At 41.9% G+C, this 22857-nt stretch overlaps 1 protein-coding gene and 1 long non-coding RNA gene across 2 annotated transcripts in view; one reads left to right on the top strand and one right to left on the bottom strand.

Moving 5' to 3' along the window:
- LOC149473437 (uncharacterized) overlaps nucleotides 1-22857 on the top strand; it is an 80006-nt gene that overhangs the window by 38273 nt on the left and 18876 nt on the right. The window contains exon 2 of the long non-coding RNA XR_016312842.1: nucleotides 21726-21849. This is a non-coding gene — a long non-coding RNA (uncharacterized LOC149473437). The remainder of the gene's footprint in view (nucleotides 1-21725; nucleotides 21850-22857) is intronic.
- SMCHD1 (structural maintenance of chromosomes flexible hinge domain containing 1) overlaps nucleotides 5765-22857 on the bottom strand; it is a 408526-nt gene continuing 391433 nt past the window's right edge. Inside the window, exon 48 of the mRNA XM_089678219.1 lies at nucleotides 5765-6528. The gene's annotated coding sequence lies outside the window, so the exon portion shown is untranslated. The remainder of the gene's footprint in view (nucleotides 6529-22857) is intronic.

Consider the following 22857-nt stretch of genomic DNA (forward strand, 5'->3'; position numbering starts at 1 on the left):
TCAGATTGGGAGCAGCTGCTGTTTCCCAATAGACATGAATGGGGCTGCCTGCACTGCGATACACAAACACCTGCACTGGGTATGCATTGATATGCCCCCTGGAAATGAGGCCTTATGATGACACTGTGACTAGCTACACTGGTGTGGTGAATGATGTGTAAGGGCTTGTTTACTCTTGCTGTTGGGGGAGGCAAAACACACAGAATCGCTGCATTTTTACTGCCCCTCAAATGCAACCCCTTTAACTGGGAAGGTAGCGGCTGGAGATGTACACAGCAGAAAATATACCGTTGCATTCAATAGGCATGACCTCCTGCTAAGCATGACCCATTCAAGTGAATGGGGACATGCTGTAACAGATAACTGACCTGTGGTGTGACAGTCCAGCATTTAGAGGGTTAAAACTATTTAATGCTCTCTGAAGAGTGATCCAAACACAGATTGCTCTTCAGAGAGCACTGCAAGTGTGAATTAGCCCTCATTTTTGTTATTTTTACATTTTTTTTTCTAAATTAAAAAATGATCATCATCACCAGAGCTCTGCACTGTTACTATGGTGACATTGTACTGCTCTGGCCAATGAGCAGTACAATGTACAACTATTTAATGCTCTATGAAGAGTGATCCAAACACAGATTGCTCTTCAGAGAGCACTGCAAGTGTGAATTAGCCCTCATTTTTGTTATTTTTACATTTTTTTTTCTAAATTAAAAAATGATCATCGTCACCAGAGCTCTGCACTGTTACTATGGTGACATTGTACTGCTCTGGCCAATGATTAACGACACTGTATACTGCAATGGCATGTCTTAGATCACTAATCAGAGCAGTACAATATCACCATAGTAAAAACAGCAAAAAAAATTTGACCATCCAAATATGCCCTGAACACAGCGCTCAAACCTGGTCTAAATCAACACTGGTTAAACCACTGTGGCATAAACCAGGTGGAGAAGCAGATGTATATGAATATATAAAAAAGAAGCAAATAGGTAAAACATCAATCATAAACAAATGTTAAATATGGGTAGTCCAGAACTAGACATAAAAAAACTGACACTAAGGCTGAGCATGCTGCTGTGTCTTGTGGGGAGGGAACAAAATAAACAGGTGAAAAGTGTGAAAACAATAAGGGAAGGAAAAAACACAGCGCAATCCACCATAGTGTAGTATCAATATTAAAAGTGCTTCATTTAAAGACAAATTCCTAATCACAGGGTATGTGACATGGCACACATGGCAACTGCGAAGCAGAGGATAGAAGGACCATGGTTGCCACTTATCTGTACAGCTTGTGGGCTGAACTTGATGTGGGGATACCTTCAGCTGCCATTGTGCTCTTGCTGGGTATCCAACGTGTCCCTGTGTCTTTAAGGTGGAGAGGGCTACCTTCAGGCAAACCTGCCCTTAATTTATCCACTGCTATATGTGCAACATATTGGAGACTCTCAAAACTATAGAGTTAGGACTGCAGTATACAGAAAAGCCTTGGCGAGGCACTGTGGATTACACATATATTTGCAAATGTGTGCAACTAAAACCTGTTTTAATGCAAACAGGGCCAATTTGGTTTGGTTGCAGGCTAGCAGGTATGTGGGCTGGGAAATTTGATGTGGTTTGTAATATAGAAGGACCGTACACTGCTCACAAGTCCTGGCCAGGGGCATGGATGTAAGACTTTGTTCAAACTTGATCAAAATACAGACGCCTAACAAACATGCCTACAGTGTTACTGGGAGAAGTTAGTTGCGTTTGTGGCGTGTTGAACACACATTAAAGACGAGTTAAAAATGCTCCCGAAATGCCCTATGCGCTTAAGTGTAAAAACGCACCCCAGATGCCTAGGTTTTTCCTTGGCTGCTGTGAACAAGGCCTAACGCCCTGCAAATGCGTTGCAAACACATCTCAAACTCGCTGCAAATACATGCCAGTGAGTTTATGGTGTAGTACCATACTGTAGACTTGAACAGAAGGAGTTGAGATGCTTCAACTCCTTCAAAACTCTACACAAAGCTTCATTGTCAAAGCGCAGTGACGCTATGTGACACAACGCAACCTCTTCATGAGCACTGTGTGCAGTCTATAGTAATAATTGCAGACTGCTTTACTAGGAGTTTGAGGAGAGTTGAGGAAAGACATGCCCCCAAATGCTTGGTTTTAATGCCAGTATAAACAAGGCCTTATTGAGCTTTTTTTTTATCTGAGTGCTCCCTTGATTGGCTGTTTTTATCATGACACACTGATTGTTGTAATAGCTGTACCTGTGGTAGAGCAATTAAGTCGGCAGATCCTTTGAACTTTCCGATACCATTCAGTATATAAGCACTTTAAGACCAGGCCTATTCTGACACTTCTCACATATATGTAAAAGTTAGCATTTTTTTGCTAGAAATCTACATAACATCCCCAAACATTATGTATTTTTTTTCTTTTACAATGAATTTTATTATAGAATAGACAACATCAGACTTTCAAAAGGGGTCAGCCTACAGGATCCCTAATGCGCATGTATTAATGTATTGATTAAGTGACAAAGTTGAAAGTAGCCAAAGAGCTCCCGCAATGGGATATCGTAAGAAGAACGCAGAATCTCAAAGGTGAGTATCTGGGTGGGAGAAAGCAAAGAATGCACATCGTGGAAGCTATGATCTGGCCACCATGTAAACTGTCCGGGATTGTCAAGGCCCGGGGGAAATAATGGGTTATGGAGCAAACATAGCAAAGGCAGATGGGGAGAAATGAGACCAGTAGAATATTTAATAGAATCCCAAAGTTGAAGTGTGTGCGTCAACGTTGGGCTAAGGGGTGAAGGGCAATGAATAGGAGGAAGCCACGGCAAAGAAGAGAGTGGTATCAGGTGAGAATCCATCAAATCTACAGTAGCCCACAAGGGGATATTGCGGGATGCGTGAAGATGAGCTAGGGGAGCAATATTAGCCACTAAACAGTAAGACTGAAGATTCGGGAAGGACAAACCTCCTGCAGTCTTACAGGCAAATAAAATCGGTTTGTTAATTTTAGGTCGAGTGGAGCCCCAGATAAAAGACAGAAGCTTCCGCTGATGAATGCGCGATATATGTGAATGGTCAAGGACCGGTAAAACTCGACGCACATACAATAGTTTAGGGAGATAAGTCATACGAATCGCATTAATTCTACCGAACCATGAAAGCGGAAAATAAGTCCAAGACAACATCTCTGTCAAATCCTTAAAAACAGCGGGGAAGTTAGCCCAATAAAGTCCCTTATAAGACGGGGTTAGCTTAATCCCCACATTCAGCACGGCCAAAAGCCACTGAAAAGGGAACGAATGCTTCAGGGTCGCCAACAATGACTGCGAAAGGGTTACTGACATGACCTTAGATTTGGCAGGATTGTCATGAAGGCCCGGAAGCGCAGAGAAGGAATCCAAAACCGAGAGTAGGTTTGGCAGAGTGACCCCCGGATTCGTAACTGACAACAATATATCGTCAGCACACAGGGATAACTTATGCTTAGAGCCGGCAACATCCAGTCCCGTAATATCAGGATGCATACAAATAGCTTCTGCCAGGGGTTCCAAAGCCAAAATGAATAGAATAGGGGGAAGCGGGCAACCCTGTCTAGTACCCCTACCAATCAGGAATGTTGAAGACTCGAATACATAATATTTAAGATTTGCTTGGGGGCTCGTATATAGTGACAAAATCTAATGCAAGAATGAGGGACCGAAACCAAAATGGTGAAGGACCGACATAAGGTAAGGCCAGGATAAAGTGTCAAAAGCCTTGTTGATGTCCAAGGATAAGAGCAGCATATTGATTTTGCGAATATGAGCCAGATGTTGCAACTGTAGAACTCGTCTGATGGCGTCCCTCGCTTGTCTATGGGGGATAAAACCCACCTGATCCTTTTTGATCAGCCGAGAAATAAAGGAATTTAAACGAGTGGCTAACATATAAATTAGAATTTTCATGTCAATGTTTATAAGGGAAATTGGCCTATAATTCGCCCAAGAAGAATGATCACGATCAGGTTTCAGGATCGTAACCACAGTAGCAGTCAGGGCGTCGGAGGAAAAAGCAGAACCACTCTTCACCTCGTTGAACATAGCGGCAAGGTGAGGAGCAAGCACATCAGCTAATTTCTTGTAATACAAAGCCTAGTATCCACTGGGCCTGGGCACATGCTCGACTTCAAATCAGCAATGCAAGACTTCTGATATTTGAATATCACGGTCCATTAAGTCTTTATGGGCCTGAGTCAAAGTGGGCAAAGACAGGCGAGACAAGAAATTGGAAATAGCCTGGGGATCAGCCACATTATGTATTTTTTTTTAAGCAGAGGCCCTAGGGAATACAATTGTGGGTGTTGCAATTTTTTTATCGTGCGGTATTTGTACAGCGGTTTTTCAAATGCAAATTTTTTTTGGAAAATGCACTTTAAAACAATTTAGTGCACACAAATACAATATAAAGGTTTCTTCACAGTAAGAGCTGTGAAAATGTGGAATAGTCTCCCTCAAGAGTTGGTTATGGCCAGCTCAGTGGATTGCTTTACAAAAGGCTTGGATTCATTCCTAGATACACAGAATATAACTGGATACTAACATTTATAGGTAAAGTTGATCCAAGGAATATCCGATTGCCTCTCGGGGGATCAGGAAGGAATTTTGTTCTCCTACAGGAGCAAATTGGACCATGCTTTGCTGGGCCCTTCCACTGCCTGTAGTTAACCTAAAATCACGTTTACAAAAAAAGTCCATCGCCTGCACTAAACAAAGTTATCGGAATGATGCCTGTAGCTGAAGGCATCATCCAGGTAAAGCCCAGTATATACACCACTGGGCTTCTGTGGGTAGCTGTGCATTTATCAAGGACTGACTTCACACAGGGGACAGGCTCCGGGGACGAGATTGATTCCAGCAAGTTTTCTGCATCGCTGAGCATAGCCTGTCAATGCAGACTTCCAGGAAACTGCTTTCCCAGTTTACATCCATGCCCCTGGCCAGGGCTTGCAGACGGTGTATGGTCTTTCCCTGCTCTGCTTAGCAATCCCCACATGAGCCATGTCATATACTGTAGCCTGTGAGTAGGATTCTGTCTTTAAGCACTTTTTACTTCTTCAGTGTGTAGTACAGTGCCCAGCAGTGTACTACACACACACACACAATCTCTCGCTCTCATTTCACAGCTGACTGATATGACAGGAGACACTTTACAGACTGCAGCATTGCAGGCTGTGTTTACATGTGTGACCGCTGTGATTGGTCACAGAGATCGCATGGTAAAGGGCCAATGAAATTAGCTCTGTGATCCTCTGCGGATCACAGATCCTCTCACTCTGTGATCCGCTGTGTCCAAGGGACACAGTGATCACAGATCACACACCTGAGAGTATGCAAACGAGCAGCTAGAGTGGAAAGATGTATAGGTTCACCCTCCCAGAACAGCACTTAAATCTGCACCTTAGTCACAAGATGGTGCTATAGTTCTTAATCAGCTCCCACCCAACTGCTATACTTGAAAGGTCAGGTGGGAACTGCTTAAGAAAATTTTTTTCCCCCACTGGTGCTCTACATTATTTAGTGACTATATGTATAGCACCATCTTGTGGCTGATGTGCAGATTCAAGTCTCTAGAAAATCAAGTGTTGCCAAGTTACGTACATTTTTGTATGACTTGTGGTTGTCTGCCTTTAAAGGACGAGGGAAACCCACACAGAAAAACTGGACTTTTTGTTCTTTTCGGTATTTCATTGCCTGTTAGAATCATGAAAAAATATATTTTTACAGGTATATATTTTTATTTTAAGCTGCAGAGGGATCTTGGTATAAACACTATATACTGGCGTTGTATTTTAAAAGCATAAAATCTTTAGATGAGGGTTGAAAAGTTAAAGTGGAAGTGTGGGCTAATACTATCTAAGCCTAAACCTGCTCCTATCCCCCTTTTAAACCCTATACAAGCTATCCTGTAAAGGAATGATGCCTATATTTACCTAATCTAACGGCGCTCCAGTCCGGTCACATGATCTCCCGAGGCCAGCTTCAGTGGAGAGAGCAATGACAACGGATGCAGTGCGTGTACAGTAATGTCATCCATAGACTTACTATGGGGCATCCATTGTCCGCTGTCACTTCTCTCCCCTGAAACTGCTGCTGGGAGCTGATCATGTGACCGGGCGGGAGAGTCCAGGGAATAGGTAAGTATAAACATCTTTCCTTTATAGTGTAGTTAGTGTAGGACTTAGAATGGGGGTGGTAGCAGGTTTACGCTTAGATAGTATTGGCCCAGACTTCCACTTTAAGCATAACTTTTCATGCAGGGTTTCCAAATTTTTAAAACCCAATATCAATTATTTTGAGTCCATTTTTTAAATTAATCTGTAATCACTACTGCAGCCAAACAAGAAGGCAGATATAAGAAAAAAAAAAAAAAGGATCAATTTTTTTTTCAAAACAATACATAGATATAAATCAAGGATCCAGACAGATATTTTCCTCTGAACATTTTCTTGATACACGGTGGCTTTCCTGGGACCTGGGAACTAGATGTAAAGAAAAAAAACATTTAAATCGAAGTGCAGGATGTGAAATTCTTACAGGTGCAACTAATTTTTCAGTTTGACTTATATTTGGAGCATGATCATATTAATAAGAGCATATAAAGTAAACTACCGCAACCAATCATATCTTATCTTTAATTGCCTAACTCAAGTTAATCAATATTTTACAGGCTGCTGTACTTTGAAAACATTATTTCAGGTGTTACTGCTGCTTAATTGAATTACCCATGTGCAGTAACCTTCCTACACAATGCCATAATTCTGGTCTGGTGTTTTCATGCAGGTTTTTGAACCCTACAACCACCTACAAAACAAGTCTTTATTGTGAATGAAACCTCTGTTTTAATATGTCAAAGACTGTATTAGATTGGAAAGTAAAAAAAAAACAAAAAAAAACAAAAAACAAACTACTGCAAGTTTATATGCTTGATGCAATTCATTATACAAACTGGACGTCTTTTACTTCCTGGTGACAATTGCTAAATAACAGTACTAAAAAAAACAGTAGTGTTTTTATGCTCCATTCACACCGGCACTCCTACATTTTCTAAATGCAGTCACCTGAGAAGCATAAACAACTTTTATGCCTTCCAGATCACTTTGATATTGTTTGGCCGCATTTAGTTGTGCTTACACTGGTTTATAGTGTCAATTCCCTGATCCTGGACACACAGAAATCTATCTTTCCTAAATGCAGCTAAACTGTCTGCACCTAAATACAGGTAAACGTACCGCGAGATTGGCACTAGTGTGAATAAGGACTAAAATCTAACTGAAAGACCCCTCTCAAATAAAACGTGTGCATGAAGGCTCCATTCCTAAACAGACAATATATGAATATATTGCTTTTATTTACATTAATATTTTTCTCTCTGCCCCACAAAAAAGAAGGGAGCATGGGTTATGCAGGCCATACATGGGTCAAAATCCAAACAAATTTTTTTTAGAAAATCGTAATTTTTGTGCATTTTATAATCCAATGGTGCCACCATTGATTTCGAAATTCAACCAACCAAGTCTTCAATTTCACGTCAAGTTGCTACAGAAAAGAATTTTCGTGGCCAAGAATTTTCTTTTCTTTCCAGGTCAAAGCTCATGCTCATTTCTTTATCGTTAATGATGGGAGAATTGTGCGGGAAACAGATTCGAAATTTGTTCATTTTCAAAAACATTCCAACAAGCCCGATCACTCGAATTCCATGGTCACACAAAAATCGGCCATTTCTGTGACATACTAATGGTGCGAAATTTGAACGAAATGTCTTAGAAAAGATTTTCGAAAGAAAATTCTTTCGGAATTCAACCCATGTATGGCTGGCTTTAGTCTGAACTTAGAGAAAAGACAAAGCCTCATTAGAAGGGTCCTAAGGCATCAGAAAGTACCAGAGTTTTACCACTTTTCACACTTTGATGTACATGACAAGTTCACTTTAAAGTGTCATTACACTTTTGCAGCCAAATTTGAGAAAAAAAACTATAAATGTTTGTGTTACCATTCATACAGCATGCCTAAAAAATAATTTAAAAAATATTTCAACCTTTCTACTTGTTTCTTTGGAGTAGGCTTTTGGGCATACTGCAAGGTACTTTGAACAATTTCAAAGTGAAAGAGGAGGGACACAATGGGGACAGACTCAGGATTCTTCAATGAAATACCATGCCTTGAGATTTTTAACCCATTGTTGGAACAGGCAGCATTTCTCCTGAGGTTACCTGTGGGTTTTTCTTTCTATCCCAAACAATTCTTCTGGCAGTTGTGGCTGCAATCTTTCTTGGTCTAGCTTACTTCGGCTTGGTATCAAGAGATCCCCAAATTTTCCACTTCTTAATAAGTGACTAAACTGTACTGGCCAACTAAATTCAAGGATTTGGATATCTTTTTATATCCTTTTCCATCTTTATAAAGTTCCATTACCCTGTTGCACAGGTCTTTAGACAGTTCTTTTCTGCTCCAAATGGCTCAGTATTTAGCCTGCTCAGTGCATCCACTTGACAGGTAACAAACCCATTGACTATTTATACACAGACACAAATTGAAATTTAGAAAGTCACAGATGTGGGAAATGAACTTTTAATTGCCATTTTAACTCGTGTGTGTCACCTTCTGTGTCTGTACCAAGGCTAAACATTCCAGGGTAGGAAAACTTTTGATCAGGTCCATAGAGGTGATTTCTGTTATCATTACGATTTAAAAATGAGCCAAACAACTATGTGATAATAAATGGCTTCATATGATCACTATCCTTAAATAAAAGACAGTTTTTAGGCATGATCAGTCATATTTTCATTATCAATGCCAAAATTTCACAATTTCCGCCAGGGTATGCAAACTTTTAGCACAAATATATATATTAGCGGTCTCCAAACTGTGGCCTTTTGCTTGCTTGTACACCGAGTTCCAAATTATTATGCAAATTCTATTTAAGTGTCACAAAGATTAAATATTTTGTTTTTCAGTTTAACTCATGGATGGCATTGTGTCTCAGGGCTCTTTTGATCACTGAAAACAATCTCGGACACCTGTGATAATTAGATTGGCCGGTGAGCCCAATTTAAGGAAAAACTACTAAAAGGAGGGTGTTCCACATTATTAAGCAGAGCACCATTTTCAAGCAATATGGGGAAGAAAAAGGATCTCTCTGCTGCCGAAAAGAGTGAAATAGTTGAATGCCTTGGACGAGGTATGAAAACATTATATATTTCACGAAAGCTTAAGAGTGATCATCGCACTATTAAGAGATTTGTGGCCGATTCATAGCACAGACGGGTTCGTGCAGATAAAGGCACATTGAGGAAGATTTCTGCCAGATCCATGCATCGGATCAAGAGAGCAGCTGCTAAATTACCATTACATAGCAGCAAACAGATATTTGAACCTGCTGGTGCCTCTGGAGTCCCACGGACATCAAGGTGTAGAGTCCTCCAGAGTCTTGCAACTGTGCATAAACCTTCTTTTCGGCCACCAATAACCAATGCTCACAAGCAAAAATGGCTGCATTGGGCAGAAAAATACATGAAGACTAATTTTCAAACAGTCCTGTTGACTGATGAGTGCTGTGCAACCCTGGATGGTCCAGATGGATAGAGTAGTGGATGGTTGGTGGACGGCCACCCTGTTCCAACAAGGCTGCGATGTCAGCAAGGCAGTGGTGGAGTCATGTTTTGGGCCAGAATCATGGGAACAGAGCTGGTCGGCTCCTTTAGTGTCCCCGAAGGTGTAAAGATGACCTCTGCAAAGTATGTGGAGTTTATGACTGAGCACTTTCTTCCCTGGTACAGAAGGAAGAACTATGCTTTCCGTAATAAAATCATCTTCATGCATGACAATGCACCATCTCATGCTGCAAATAATACCTCTGCATCAATGGCTGTTATGGGGATAACAGGAGAGAGTCATGATGTGGCCTCCATCCTCCCCTGACCTCAATCCTATTGAGAACCTTTGGAGCATCCTCAAGCAAAAGATCTATGAGGGTGGGAGGCAGTTTACATCCAAACAGCAGCTCTGGGAGGCTATTCTGACATCTTGCAAACAAATTCAAGCAGAAACTGTCCAAAAACTCACAAGTTCAATGGATGCAAGACTTGTGAAGCTGCTATAAAATAAGGGGTCCTATGTTACAATGTAACGTGACCTGTTAAAATGTTTAAAAAGTTAAAATGTTGTTAAAAGTTTGATTGAAATAGCTTTTGATTTCAGTAAATATGCTGCAAACACAACAAATGACAATTTTCAGTTCTTTACAACCTATAAAGTGTTTTGAAACTTACTGTGCGTAATAATTTGGAACAGTGCATTGTAAGTTTTTTATGTTTAAAAAAAATACTGTTATCATTAGGAGGTTTGGTCAATAAAATTTGAATTGTACTCTTAATAGTTGATAACATGAGAATTATGCTGACTGTTATTTGCATCAATTATACAGGTCTGCGACTAAAAATCTGTTTGATTATTTTCATTTAATTTCCATGTATTTTGGTGTGCTGAAAACAAATAAAATATTGAAACAACTCCTAGACGTCATGATTTGCCACAAAGTGCAAACTTGTCTTCAAATTTATCAAATATTTTTAATTTTTGGTATTTTTTTATATTATGGGTTTTTAACCAAATTTAAAGTCCAAATTACTATTAATTCACATAAGTGCATTTAAGATATAAAATGCCAAAAAAACCTTAAAAGGGGTTGTCCCAGTTATGTAAAAAAAATATAGCACTGTAAATCTGATGGTCAGCAATATATACATAAGCTAAGCAAGTTTTAGGGAAAAAAATTATATTTCCTCATTTCCCTAGTTCTCTTCTGGCCCTTTGTTGTTATTTGCAGGTAAACAATCTCTGCCCCTCCACCCCTGCAAAGGGGGTGAATACAAGTGCTGCTCTGAGTGACATGTCTGACTACTGGGATACTCAGCAGCATGCTGTATGTGTAAGCCTCAGCCCTGAGTCTGTGCTTCTAATGGTAGAAGGGGTTAATCTTTCCTGAAGAATCCAGTGAGAGGGAGACACAGGGCAGATAGCAGCAGCTCCGGTCAGTGCAGGGGGCGTGGCCAGCACTGTGATGTCACGTGTACAGACACAGAGCTGCTCTCTCCTGCAGTCCATACTTGTGCACGAATCATCATCAGGTTCTTGGTTCTAGGCTGTTCACACTTTTTCATCGCAGTTCGTGTTAGCTCGTCATTCTTCAACCGTTATGTTATGGCTCTGCGAAAGTGTATTATTTGCCAGACAGTTTCTGTTTCATCTGTGGTGAATATCTAGTGTTGAAGCAACAGCAGAATATTATAGACTTTGTGAAAAAAGTATACTTTCCATACTTTGGACTAAAAATTGGAGATCAAGCTAAAGTTTGGGCGCCTGATAAAGTGTGCAAACGGTGTGTTGAGGACCTCCGAAACTGGTTAAAGGGTAAGAAAAAAATCTTTCCGTTATGGGATTCCTATGGTATGGCGAGAGCAAAAGAACCATAGTGACGACTGTTACTTTTGTTCATGCGATGTGAAAGGGTTTAATTCTAAATGGAAGCATTCCATTTCATACCCCAATCTTCACTCAGCAATTCGTCCCATCCCCCGTGGCACAGATATACCAGTACCCAAGCCCCCTGCTACCTTGGAAGAGATACCTAGCTCCGACGAAAGTGAAGTCATACCTGAACCAGATGACGAATCAAGTTCTAACTCTGAAGATGATTCAAGACCAAAATTGTTTTCTCAGGAGGAGATGAATGATTTGGTAAGAGACTTGAATCTTCCCAAAGATGCCGCTGAGTTACTCGGATCAAGGCTGAAAAGCAGGAATTTATTGTTGCCAGGAGTGTCATCTTCATGGTTCAGACATCATGAAAAGGAGTTCGTTCCTTACTTCGCCCAGGAAGACAAGTTGGTTTATTGCATCGATGTCGAAGGTCTGATGGGTCAATTTAAAATCCAATATGATTCAGAGCAATGGCGTCTTTTTATAGATTCTTCAAAAAGAAGTCTCAAAGCAGTTTTACTCTACAACGGTGGTTTTTACGCTTCCATACCTGTAGGTCATTCCATACACTTGAAGGAAACCTACGAGAACTTGGAATTGGTTCTTCATAAACCTAAATATGAAGACCATGGGGAGGGCGGAGCCTAGTCATGGTGGTGTAGGAGAGCACGGAGCGGGTGCTCTCCGAGACATCTACACCGCCCCAGATGCCTGCAGAGGTGTGAACCGGGGACTTACTTGAGAGTGGCGGGGTCCAGAGTGGGTTCGGTGACCCCGGGAGCAGCGGGGAGAAGGCGTGCCATGACGGCGGGGCTTGCTGGAGGAAGTCCGGCCTGATGTACGGGGCTGCTGGGAGAGCAAAGAGACGCGGCGTGGCCACGTGGGCAGCCGCGGAGGAGTACTGGGAACGGGAAAAGCCGTCCGGCGTCTGAAGTGAGAGCGAAGACGCCGGTTCGCTCCCCCCCTCAGCACACGAGTGAAATTTTTTATGGACAACCTGCTCCCCTTGTGAACCAAGTTTATACACAGGGGAGTGGGATTTGAAAAAGAAAAAGACCCAGAGGAATCCCCCTGAAGAGAGCAATGGAAGGCTGAAGTTCACTGCTGGTGGCCTGTAGCTGTCTCAACAGAAGAAAAGCAAGCAGAGGGTGAGTGTGAGCAGCTTGGCCTAGCCAATATTGATCAAATAGTGACTGTATGTTTTAAAGGAAAAAGAAGATATATGAAGGGGGGACTCCCTGGGGAGGATTGAATGGGATAAGGAAGAACTAGCAGCCCTAGAAGAAGGAGAATATAGTGGAAAAGTGGAAAATAAGTGTGAATTGAAATCTGGATCCCTGGCTTGCAGTTGTTAATCCACTGTGGTTCCTGTATTTAAGCAAATAAGACACACAGAAGAGATGAAGAATAAAAACGTCAAAAAGTAGTGGGCTAAAGGGGTCCCAAGTTGGTACAATAAAAAAGTATACGTCCCAAGGAAATGTGATTCCGGAAAGATCTCAAGGTATCGGTGATAAAAGTGAGCTGGAAATGAGTTTGGAAGTTAGCCCTAGACTCTCCCTGGGAACAAAACATAATAGCCAACAAGTATCAGAAAATGTGGAGAGGAAAGAATTGGAAAGTGAACTACAAGCACCAAATAAGAAAGAGATGGCAGATATGTTTAAGAATTTAGAAAAAACAATAAAACAAGAACTGACAATTATACGGAGTGATTTGGGGCAGATGTTATTGCGGATGGAGGAGACAGAGGAAAGAATTAAAAACCATGCCCAATTTATCTCCGGTTTAGAAAAAAGGACAAAAGATATTAGGAAAGAGCAAAAAAGACTGCTTTATAGGATGGAAGTACAGGAAAACAGGGAGAGGAGGAAGAATCTTAGGGTAAGAGGTGTTCCAGAGCTTGCAAAGGGAGAGGAAATAAGAGACTTTGTCTGTAAAATCCTAAATTTCATAATGGACAGACCAGAAACAGAACTGGTTAATCTGGAAGAGGTTTTTAGAATTGGAAGGATTCAACAAGGAAACGGAGAAAAGAAATCCAGAGATATAATTGTCCAATTCCAGAAGATGGGAGATAAAGAAGAGATATGGAAAAAGATTAAGGGAAGATCAATTATTAAGTATGGAGAAATGGATATACAGATATTTGCAGATTTAACATCAGAGACACTATGGAGAAGAAGATCTCTGAAACCCCTGTTAAAGCAGATGAAAAAACAAAACGTGCACTATAGATGGGGTATTCCTGAGTGTCTAATCGGATAGAAGAACGGAGTTAGAGCTTATTTGAGATTCCCAGAGGACTTAAGAGACTTCTGTGACAGACTTGATTTGCAAATTATAGAGATTTCTGGTTGGGAGGAGGAGGAAGGAGACAGTGGGGCCAGAGTAAATGAAGATTGGCAGTTAATTAGGAGAGGGAGATAGAGGATGGAGAGGATGTGCTTTTTTTTTTTTTTTTTGCTTCTCTCTCTCTCTCTCTCCCTCTCTCTCATGAAGTAGCTCCTAGTGGAACCATGTTGAGTTTATGAAATAGATATCGGGCATCTGGGGTGGTGGGAGGTGGGGGAGGCCGTTCATGGGTGGAGTTCAACCCCAAGGTAGTAAATCTAGGTGGGTTTTGACTCTCAAAAGATTTATAGGCAAACTACAAGCCTAAAATGGGTGGGAGGGAGGGAATTGGGGAAGGAGGGGGCAGAGGAGGTTTTTAAAACTGACATCTTGCATAAAAGAAGAGGTACAAGGAATGGGAAGAAGAAAGGAGATGGTAAAATAGGAAGAAGACAAATGAAATATGGAGGAAATACAGTTTGTAACCCATAATGTAAATGGATTAAATTGCCCAGGTAAAAGATTTAGGTTATTCAGAGAATTAAAGCATAGAGCGGCCTCAGTGGTATTTTTGCAGGAAACGCACCTTGAGTTAAAAAAAAACCCCTAAGTTGAACTCTAGATATCATCCGATATGGTACTATGCAGACTCCCCAGTTAAGAGAGCGAAGGGTATGGCTATAGGATTCGCAAAAAATACTAGGTTTGAACTGGAGGATAGAAAAACGGATCCGGATGGGAGGTTTCTGTTTTTGAAAGGTAAATTGCAGGACATTGAGTGTACGCTCGCAAACATATATTGCCCTAATACAGCGGTTCTCAACCTGGGGGTCGCGACCCCTTTGGGGGTCGAACGACGCTTCCACAGGGGTCGCCTAAGACCATCGGAAAACACATATTTCCGATGGTCTTAGGAACCGAGACACCGCTCCTCGCCGCTGCCGCCACCACCAGGTGTGGGCGGGATGACATGCCGCCCCTGTCATCTGGACACACCTCGAGATCAATCCTCGCCTGTGATTGGCCGCCGGCACTGTAGCTCAGGAGAGGCACACAGGCGGCCAATCACCAGCAAGGAGGTGGAGCTTGGAGAGGAGGAGCCGAGCGGCACCGCGAAGATCGAGCGAGTGAAGAGGAGCAGAGCGGCCGGAGAAGGAAGACATCTGACAGGTAAGTGTCGGTACCATGGGAGAGGGAGGGAGCGAGCGAGCCCAGGCTGGTGCAGGGGTCTGCAAGGTAAGTATCATTGGTGTCAGTGGGAATAGTGCCCCATCATTGGTGTCACTAATACCAATGATGGGGCACTATTCCTCCCACTGACACCAACGATGGGGCACTATTCCTCCCACTGACACCAACGATGGGACACTATTCCTCCCACTGACACCAATGATGGGGCACTATTCCTCCCACTGACACCAACGATGGGGCACTATTCCTCCCCCAAATGACACCAACGATGGGGCACTATTCCTCCCCCACTGACACCAAGGATGGGGCACGATTCCTCCCCCCACTGACACCAACGATGGGGCACGATTCCTCCCCCCACTGACACCAAGGATGGGGCACTATTCCTCCCCCCACTGACACCAAGGATGGGGCACTATTCCTCCCCCCACTGACACCAAGGATGGGGCACTATTCCTCCCCCCACTGACACCAAGGATGGGGCACTATTCCTCCCCCCACTGACACCAAGGATGGGGCACTATTCCTCCCCCCACTGACACCAAGGATGGGGCACTATTCCTCCCCCCACTGACACCAAGGATGGGGCACTATTCCTCCCCCCACTGACACCAAGGATGGGGCACTATTCCTCCCCCCACTGACACCAAGGATGGGGCACTATTCCTCCCCCCACTGACACCAAGGATGGGGCACTATTCCTCCCCCCACTGACACCAAGGATGGGGCACTATTCCTCCCCCCACTGACACCAAGGATGGGGCACTATTCCTCCCCCCACTGACACCAAGGATGGGGCACTATTCCTCCCCCCACTGACACCTATGATGGGGCACTATTCCCCCCACTGACACCTATGATGGGGCACTATTCCCCCCACTGACACCTATGATGGGACACTATTCCTCCCCCCACTGACACCAAAGATGGGGCACTATTCCTCCTCCCACTGACACCAATGATGGGGCACTATTCCTCCTCCCACTGACACCAATGATGGGGCACTATTCCTCCCACTGACAGCAATGATGGGGCACTATTCCTCCCACTGATACCAATGATGGGGCACTATTCCTCCCACTGATACCAATGATGGGGCACTATTCCTCCCACTGACACCGATGATGGGGCACTATTCCTCCCACTGACACCGATGATGGGGCACTATTCCTCCCACTGATACCGATGAAGGGGCACTACTCCTCCCACTGATACCGATAATGGGGCACTATTTCCTCCCACTGATACCGATGACGGGGCACTATTCCTCACACTGATACCGATGACGAGGCACTATTCCTCCCACTGACACCGATGACGAGGCACTATTCCTCCACTGACACCAATGACGGGGCACTATTCCTCCCACTGATACCAATGACGGGGCACTATTCCCCCAATGATACCAATGACGGGGCACTATTCCTCCCACTGACACCAATGATGGGGCACTATTCCTCCCACTGATACCAATGATGGGGCACTATTCCTCCCACTGATACCAATGATGGGGGCACTATTCCTCCCACTGACACCTATGATGGGGCACTATTCCCCCCACTGACACCAATGATGGGGCACTATTCCTCCCCCCCACTGACACCAATGATGGGGCACTATTCCTCCTCCCACTGACCACCAATGATGGGGCACTATTCCTCCCCCCCACTGACACCAATGATGGGGCACTATTCCTCCTCCCACTGACACCTATTGATGGGGCACAATTCCTCCTCCCACTGACACCTATGATGGGACACTATTCCTCCCACTGACACCGATGACGGAGCACTATTCCTCCCACTGACACCAATGACGGGGCACTATTCCTCCCACTGACACCAATGACGGGGCACGATTCCTCCCACTGACACCAATGACGGGGCACGATTCCTCCCACTGACACCAATGAAGGGGGCACTATTCCTCCCACTGACACCAATGGCGGGGCACTATTCCTCCCACTGATACCAATGATGGGGCACTATTCCTCCCAATGACACCAATGACGTGGCACTATTCCTCCTACTGCAAAATTACAGTTATGAAGTAGCAACGAAAATAATTTTATGGTTGGGGGTCACCACAACATGAGGAACTGTATTAAGGGGTCGCGGCGCTAGAAAGGTTGAGAACCACTGCCCTAATAGGAAGCCGGAGATGTTTTTGAAAGGGGTTCTGAAGAAATTGGTGGATTTCGGAAAGGGATATTTAATAGGAGGAAAAAAAAGAATAGGAATTATATAGACAAAATAAAAAAATCCAAGGGAGAGTTAGTCCACTCAACCAAAGATATCGCAAAGGTATTTAAGGATTACTATAGTAAATTATATAATATTGCCCCCAACGATGCTACAAATAAGGACAAAATGGTAAATATTGAAAAAAGAAGGGAATATTTAAGAAATGCAGGATTACCAAAATTAAGTGAAGAACTATTAAACTCCTTAGAATCTGAAATTACACAGGAAGAATTAAAAAAAAGCACTAAAAAGCTTTATGATGGGAAAAAGCCAAGGTCCAGACGGGTATACTGTGAGGTATTATAAAAAATATAGTGACTTACTGTTACCTAACTTAAAGATATATATGGATGCGTTGGGGGGAGAGATGGAGATGAGACAGGAATCCCTACTGGCCCAGGTGGTTCTAATACATAAGGAAGGTAAAGATATCTCCCAGTGCTCAAGCTATAGACTGATATCGTTGTTGAACATAGATACGAAGTTGTATGCAAAGGTTCTGGCGAATAGGTTGAGGGATCTGATGCCAGAGTGGATACATGGGGATCAGGTGGGCTTTGTTAGAGGAAGAGAGGGCCGAGATAATGGGTTGAGATCCCTGATGCTTATACAGAAAAGTGGAAAGGGAAAAAATCCAGTGGTGTTGCTCTCGATAGATGCGGAGAAGGCGTTTGACAGGGTTAACTGGAGCTTTATGATGGATACACTAGAGGTTCTGGGATTGGGTATTAGGATGAGGAGGTGGATTGGAAGATTGTATGTAGGACCTTCCGCGATGGTAATGGTAAATGGAGAGAGATCAGAGACTTTTGCGATGTCAAACGGACAGACAGGGCTGTCCACTGTCCCCACTGTTTTTTGTTTTATCTTTGGAATCCCTGTTATCAACAATTAGGAAAAATATAGATATTAGGGGAATTAATGTAGGAAAGATAGAACATAAGGTAGCCGCATTTGCGGACGATTTATTGTTCTATATTGGAAACCCTAGGATAACACTTCCTAACCTAATGAAAACATTGAAGGAATATGGGAAATTGTCAAACCTAAAAATTAACCCGAGTAAAACAGAGATATTAAATATAAATCTTCCAAGGAGTGAAAAAGAAAAGACACAGAGAGAATTTCCCTTTATATGGAAAGATAGAGAAATAAAATACCTGGGAGTGAAACTTACTTCTTCACAGAAAAACCTTTATAAAGCTAATTATATCCCATTGTTAAACGAGATTAGGGAGGAATTGAAGAAAATTGGTGGAGGAAATCCTTCCTGGTTAGGTCGTATTAATTTAATAAAAATGGTAATTGTCCCCAAGATCCTGTATAAATTCCAGATGATTCCCATTAAACTCCCAGAGATATATTTCAGGACAATTAAGCGAATGGTAACAAGATATATATGGAAAAATAAAAAACCTAGAGTATCATACGAAGTGCTAAGTAGAAATAAAGAAAAGGGTGGGTTGGGAATACCGGACTTCAAAAGATATTACAGGGCAGTTATCCTAGCAAGAATTTTTGATTGGATGCACAACTTAAAGAGCAAAAATTGGGTCACAATAGAAAATACATTTAGTGGAAAGGATTTGAGTAGGATTGTCTGGGTGTCAACACAGTTTAGAGAATTAGCTGAGAGCACGAGTCCATACACTATGATTGTATTAAGGGAGTGGGATAGAATGCACAAACAGATGAATTGGGATTTTAATTCACTGCTAATGCCACTAAGAAACTCAAAGTTTTTTCTCCCAGGTAAAGAGGAAATTACAGGTAAATGGATTAAGAAGGAAGATGCTCAGCTGAGAGATGTAATGGAGGGGGTAAACTTAAGAACACTGGAGGATTTGAAAAGGGAAGAGGGAGGGATTTTCACTAAGAGAGATATATGGAGGTATAACCAATTGAAACAATTTGTGGGGAAATTGACGAAGCCTCTTAGAATTAGAAAAGATTGGAATTTATTTGAGAAGTATTTGGAAGTTCGAGGTGATGGGAAGCACAGCACTGCTAAAGTATATAAAATTCTCACTGATCTAGATAGTAAGTCAAAATTAAGGTACATAGAAAAATGGGAAAGGGATTTAGGGGTGGAGTGGGAGGAGCACACACAAAGAAAAATATATAGACTGGTACATGAGAATGTCAGTATGCATGAGGTGGAAATGAACTTCAAATGTTTGATAAGGTGGTATGTTACACCGACGGTAGAGCCCAAGATGAGTGGGGAGAAACAACCTTGGTGTTGGCGAGGGTGTGGAGGGGTGGGCACGATGTACCACATATGGTGGGAATGTCAAAAATACAAGTTTATTGGAGAAAGGTTATAAATCAAATTAGGATTATTACCGGAACTGAGATTGGACTGGACCCTGAAATTTGTCTTTTTCATATCACAAAAATATCAGTGAATAAATATAAAGATCTGGGTATATGGTGCTATCTAAATGCAGCAAAACATTTGATACCTAGGTTTTGGCGCAAAGTTGAGGCACCGAGGGAAGAGGATTGGATGAATAGAGTGGACCAGATTGCTAGATTGGAGAAACTATATTACAAACAGGAAGATAGGATGGAGGCATGGGAGGAGTTTAAGGTAAAGGTGAAAGAAGTTACTTTGTAATTAAGTATAAAAAAAAAAAAGAAAATATATAGGAATTTGTCTTTCTTCCTTTTAAAAATCTGTATCCAGAGGATGTGAGTTATAAGTCGATCAGATAGATGTCAGGGATTCATTGAAGAGGGGTGGGGCGGAGGGTGGGTTGAAGGAAGGGGGTTATGGGGAGAAAATGATATGCAATAAGTGGTTTTAGAAGAAATTTGTTGTTGTATTTCCTTTTTGGATTTTTCTGTATTGCTATATTTGAAAATGAATAAATATCTAAATTAAAAAAAAAAAAAAAATATGAAGACCATGGTTGGCAAGTGTGTGGGGACTTGAAGGTCTTGTGCATGCTGCTCGAGCAACAAGCTGGGTATACCAAATAACCTTGTTTTCTGTGTCTATGGGACAGTCGAGACCGACAAAATCACTGGACCAAGAAGAGTTGGCAGCCGAGGGTGCTAACAGTCGGTGAAAAAAATGTCCTTCGAGAAACTTTGGTACCTTCCCATAAAGTTCTTCTACCACCTCTCCACATAAAATTGGGATTGATGAAGCAATTCATAAAATCACTTCCAAGAGATGGAGAATGCTTCAAATACTTGGTCACCAAGTTTCCAGGCCTGTCGGAGGCAAAATTGAAGGAAGGTGTGTTCGTCGGACCAGACATTAGAAGGCTTATAGTTGATCAAGAGTTTGTCAATACCATGACGGATCATCAAAAAGAAGGGTGGATTGCATTTAAAGAAGTCGTACAGAAATTTTTAGGCAATAACAAAGATCCTCACTACAAAAATATCGCTGGATGAATGCTGAAAGCATTTCAAGCTGTAGGTTGCCTGATGAGTTTGCAAGTGCATTTCCTCCAGTCCTGACTACTTTCCTGAAAATTTGGGAGCTGTGAGTGAGGAACACGGTGAACGATTCCACCAAGACATTAAAGAGATGGAAAGGACATACCAGGGAAAATGGAGCATTACAATGATGGCAGACTACTGTTGGATGCTTCAGAAAGACATTCCAGATGCTACTCACAAGCGTAAATGCACCAAGAGGAGCCTCACAGGGAAGACGAATCGAGTTTAGTGTGTGTACGTAAGCTCATTTCAGTTCAAAAAAGGATTTTCATGAAAAAATTGTAATAAAACTTTAATTTTATAAGTCTATTTCCATTTATTTTGAGGTATTGCCTTATTTAACATAGTTACCTAAATTGTCAGGAAACGTGATGTCCTATGACAAAATGGAGGTCATTTTCGGATTCAGCGCACCAAAAAACATAAAGATTACATGGAATAACCAAAACAGCTCTTGAAAAATTTTTTTTTGCAGACTTGTGTTATTTAGGAAAATTAGAAAAATATAATTACGCATAATAATTTGGAACACGGTGTATCTAGCCCTTGGGGCACCATTTCATCCCCTGGTACCAATAATGGGGCATAATTCTCTCCACTGACCCCAACAATGGGGCACAATTCTTCCCACTGACACCAACGATGGGGAATTGTTTTTCCCCCTCTGACATTAGGACCTTTTCTACTCCCTGTGACCACCGTCCAGCCCCCCTAAAGTTTGGAGACCCCTAACATATATATATATATATACACACACACACACACACACACACACACACACACACACACACAGTGTGTGTGTGTATATATGTATATATATTTATATATATATATATACACACACATACATACATACATATATACACACACATTTTAATTTTTTTTGTGAAACTGATGCATCATATACCATGTGGGAAAATGTGTTCGGCTATAACATGTTTTTGCCTTTAAAACAGGCTTTTTTTTTAAACCAGCGTTCTGTGGAACCCTATGTTTCCTCCAGAAATTGCTAGGAGTTCCTTGACCAGCGAGCAATGACAGAATGATCTTCTACAATGATGACCAGTTCAAGGGTTTTTTTTTCCACTGACCATCAATGTAAGTGGGTATTTATTTTGTAACTGAAGTAAAGTGACACTACAATTTTCAGTCTATGTTACTTTCTTATCTGTTTTTCATATTTCATGATTATTGCTGATGATTAGAACAAGAGAGTGTTGTAAAATAATAGTCTCTGGATGTCAAAGATTCTAGATATGTAATATTTTTTATTCATTCATTTAAACCGAATTTATTTATTAATTTAGTTAAACAACTTACTAATCATATTAGGAAAAGACAATATTGACCGATAGCAGGATTAGTGAAAAATGATAGCCATGTATTAAAAAAAACCTATATCCACACATACATGAAGGAAAGGGGTATACAGCTTGAGCGCAGAAAGAAATGGCAGGATGGCAGGCAGCCACTGACACAGTGGATTAGAGGATCCCGCCCTCTTTGCCAAGTCTGATCTCCTGTTTCAGCAGCTGCCTCTAAGCCTGTCATCAAGCTGATCCTAAATCTACCTCTGCACTCGTGCTGTATATCCCTTTCCTTCATGTAACTGTGGATATTTTTTTTTTAAATAAATGGCTATTATGTTTTACTAATTCTGTGCTCTGGCAATATTGTCTTTTCCTCTTATGCTGCTACAGATCCCTCCCTGATCTATAGTCAGGTCCATAAATATTGGGACATTGACACAATTCTAACATTTTTGGCTCTATACACAACCACAATGGATTTGAAATGAAACGAACAAGATGTGCTTTAACTGCAGACTGTCAGCTTTAATTTGAGGGTCTTCACATCCAAGTCAGGTGAACGGTGTAGGAATTACAACAGTTTGCATATGTGTCTCCCACTTGTTAAGGGACCAAAAGTAATGGGACAATTGGCTTCTCAGCTGTTACATGGCCAGGTGTGTGTTATTCCCTCATTATCCCAATTACAATGAGCAGATAAAAGGTCCAGAGTTCATTTCAAGTGTGCTATTTGCATTTGGAATCTGTTGCTGTCAACTCTCAAGATGAGATCCAAAGAGCTGTCACTATCAGTAAA

This window comes from Staurois parvus, unplaced genomic scaffold (assembly GCF_062004578.1).
Source record: "Staurois parvus isolate SC_StPar_1 unplaced genomic scaffold, SC_StPar_1.0 ptg000015l, whole genome shotgun sequence".
Taxonomy (NCBI): domain Eukaryota; kingdom Metazoa; phylum Chordata; class Amphibia; order Anura; family Ranidae; genus Staurois; species Staurois parvus.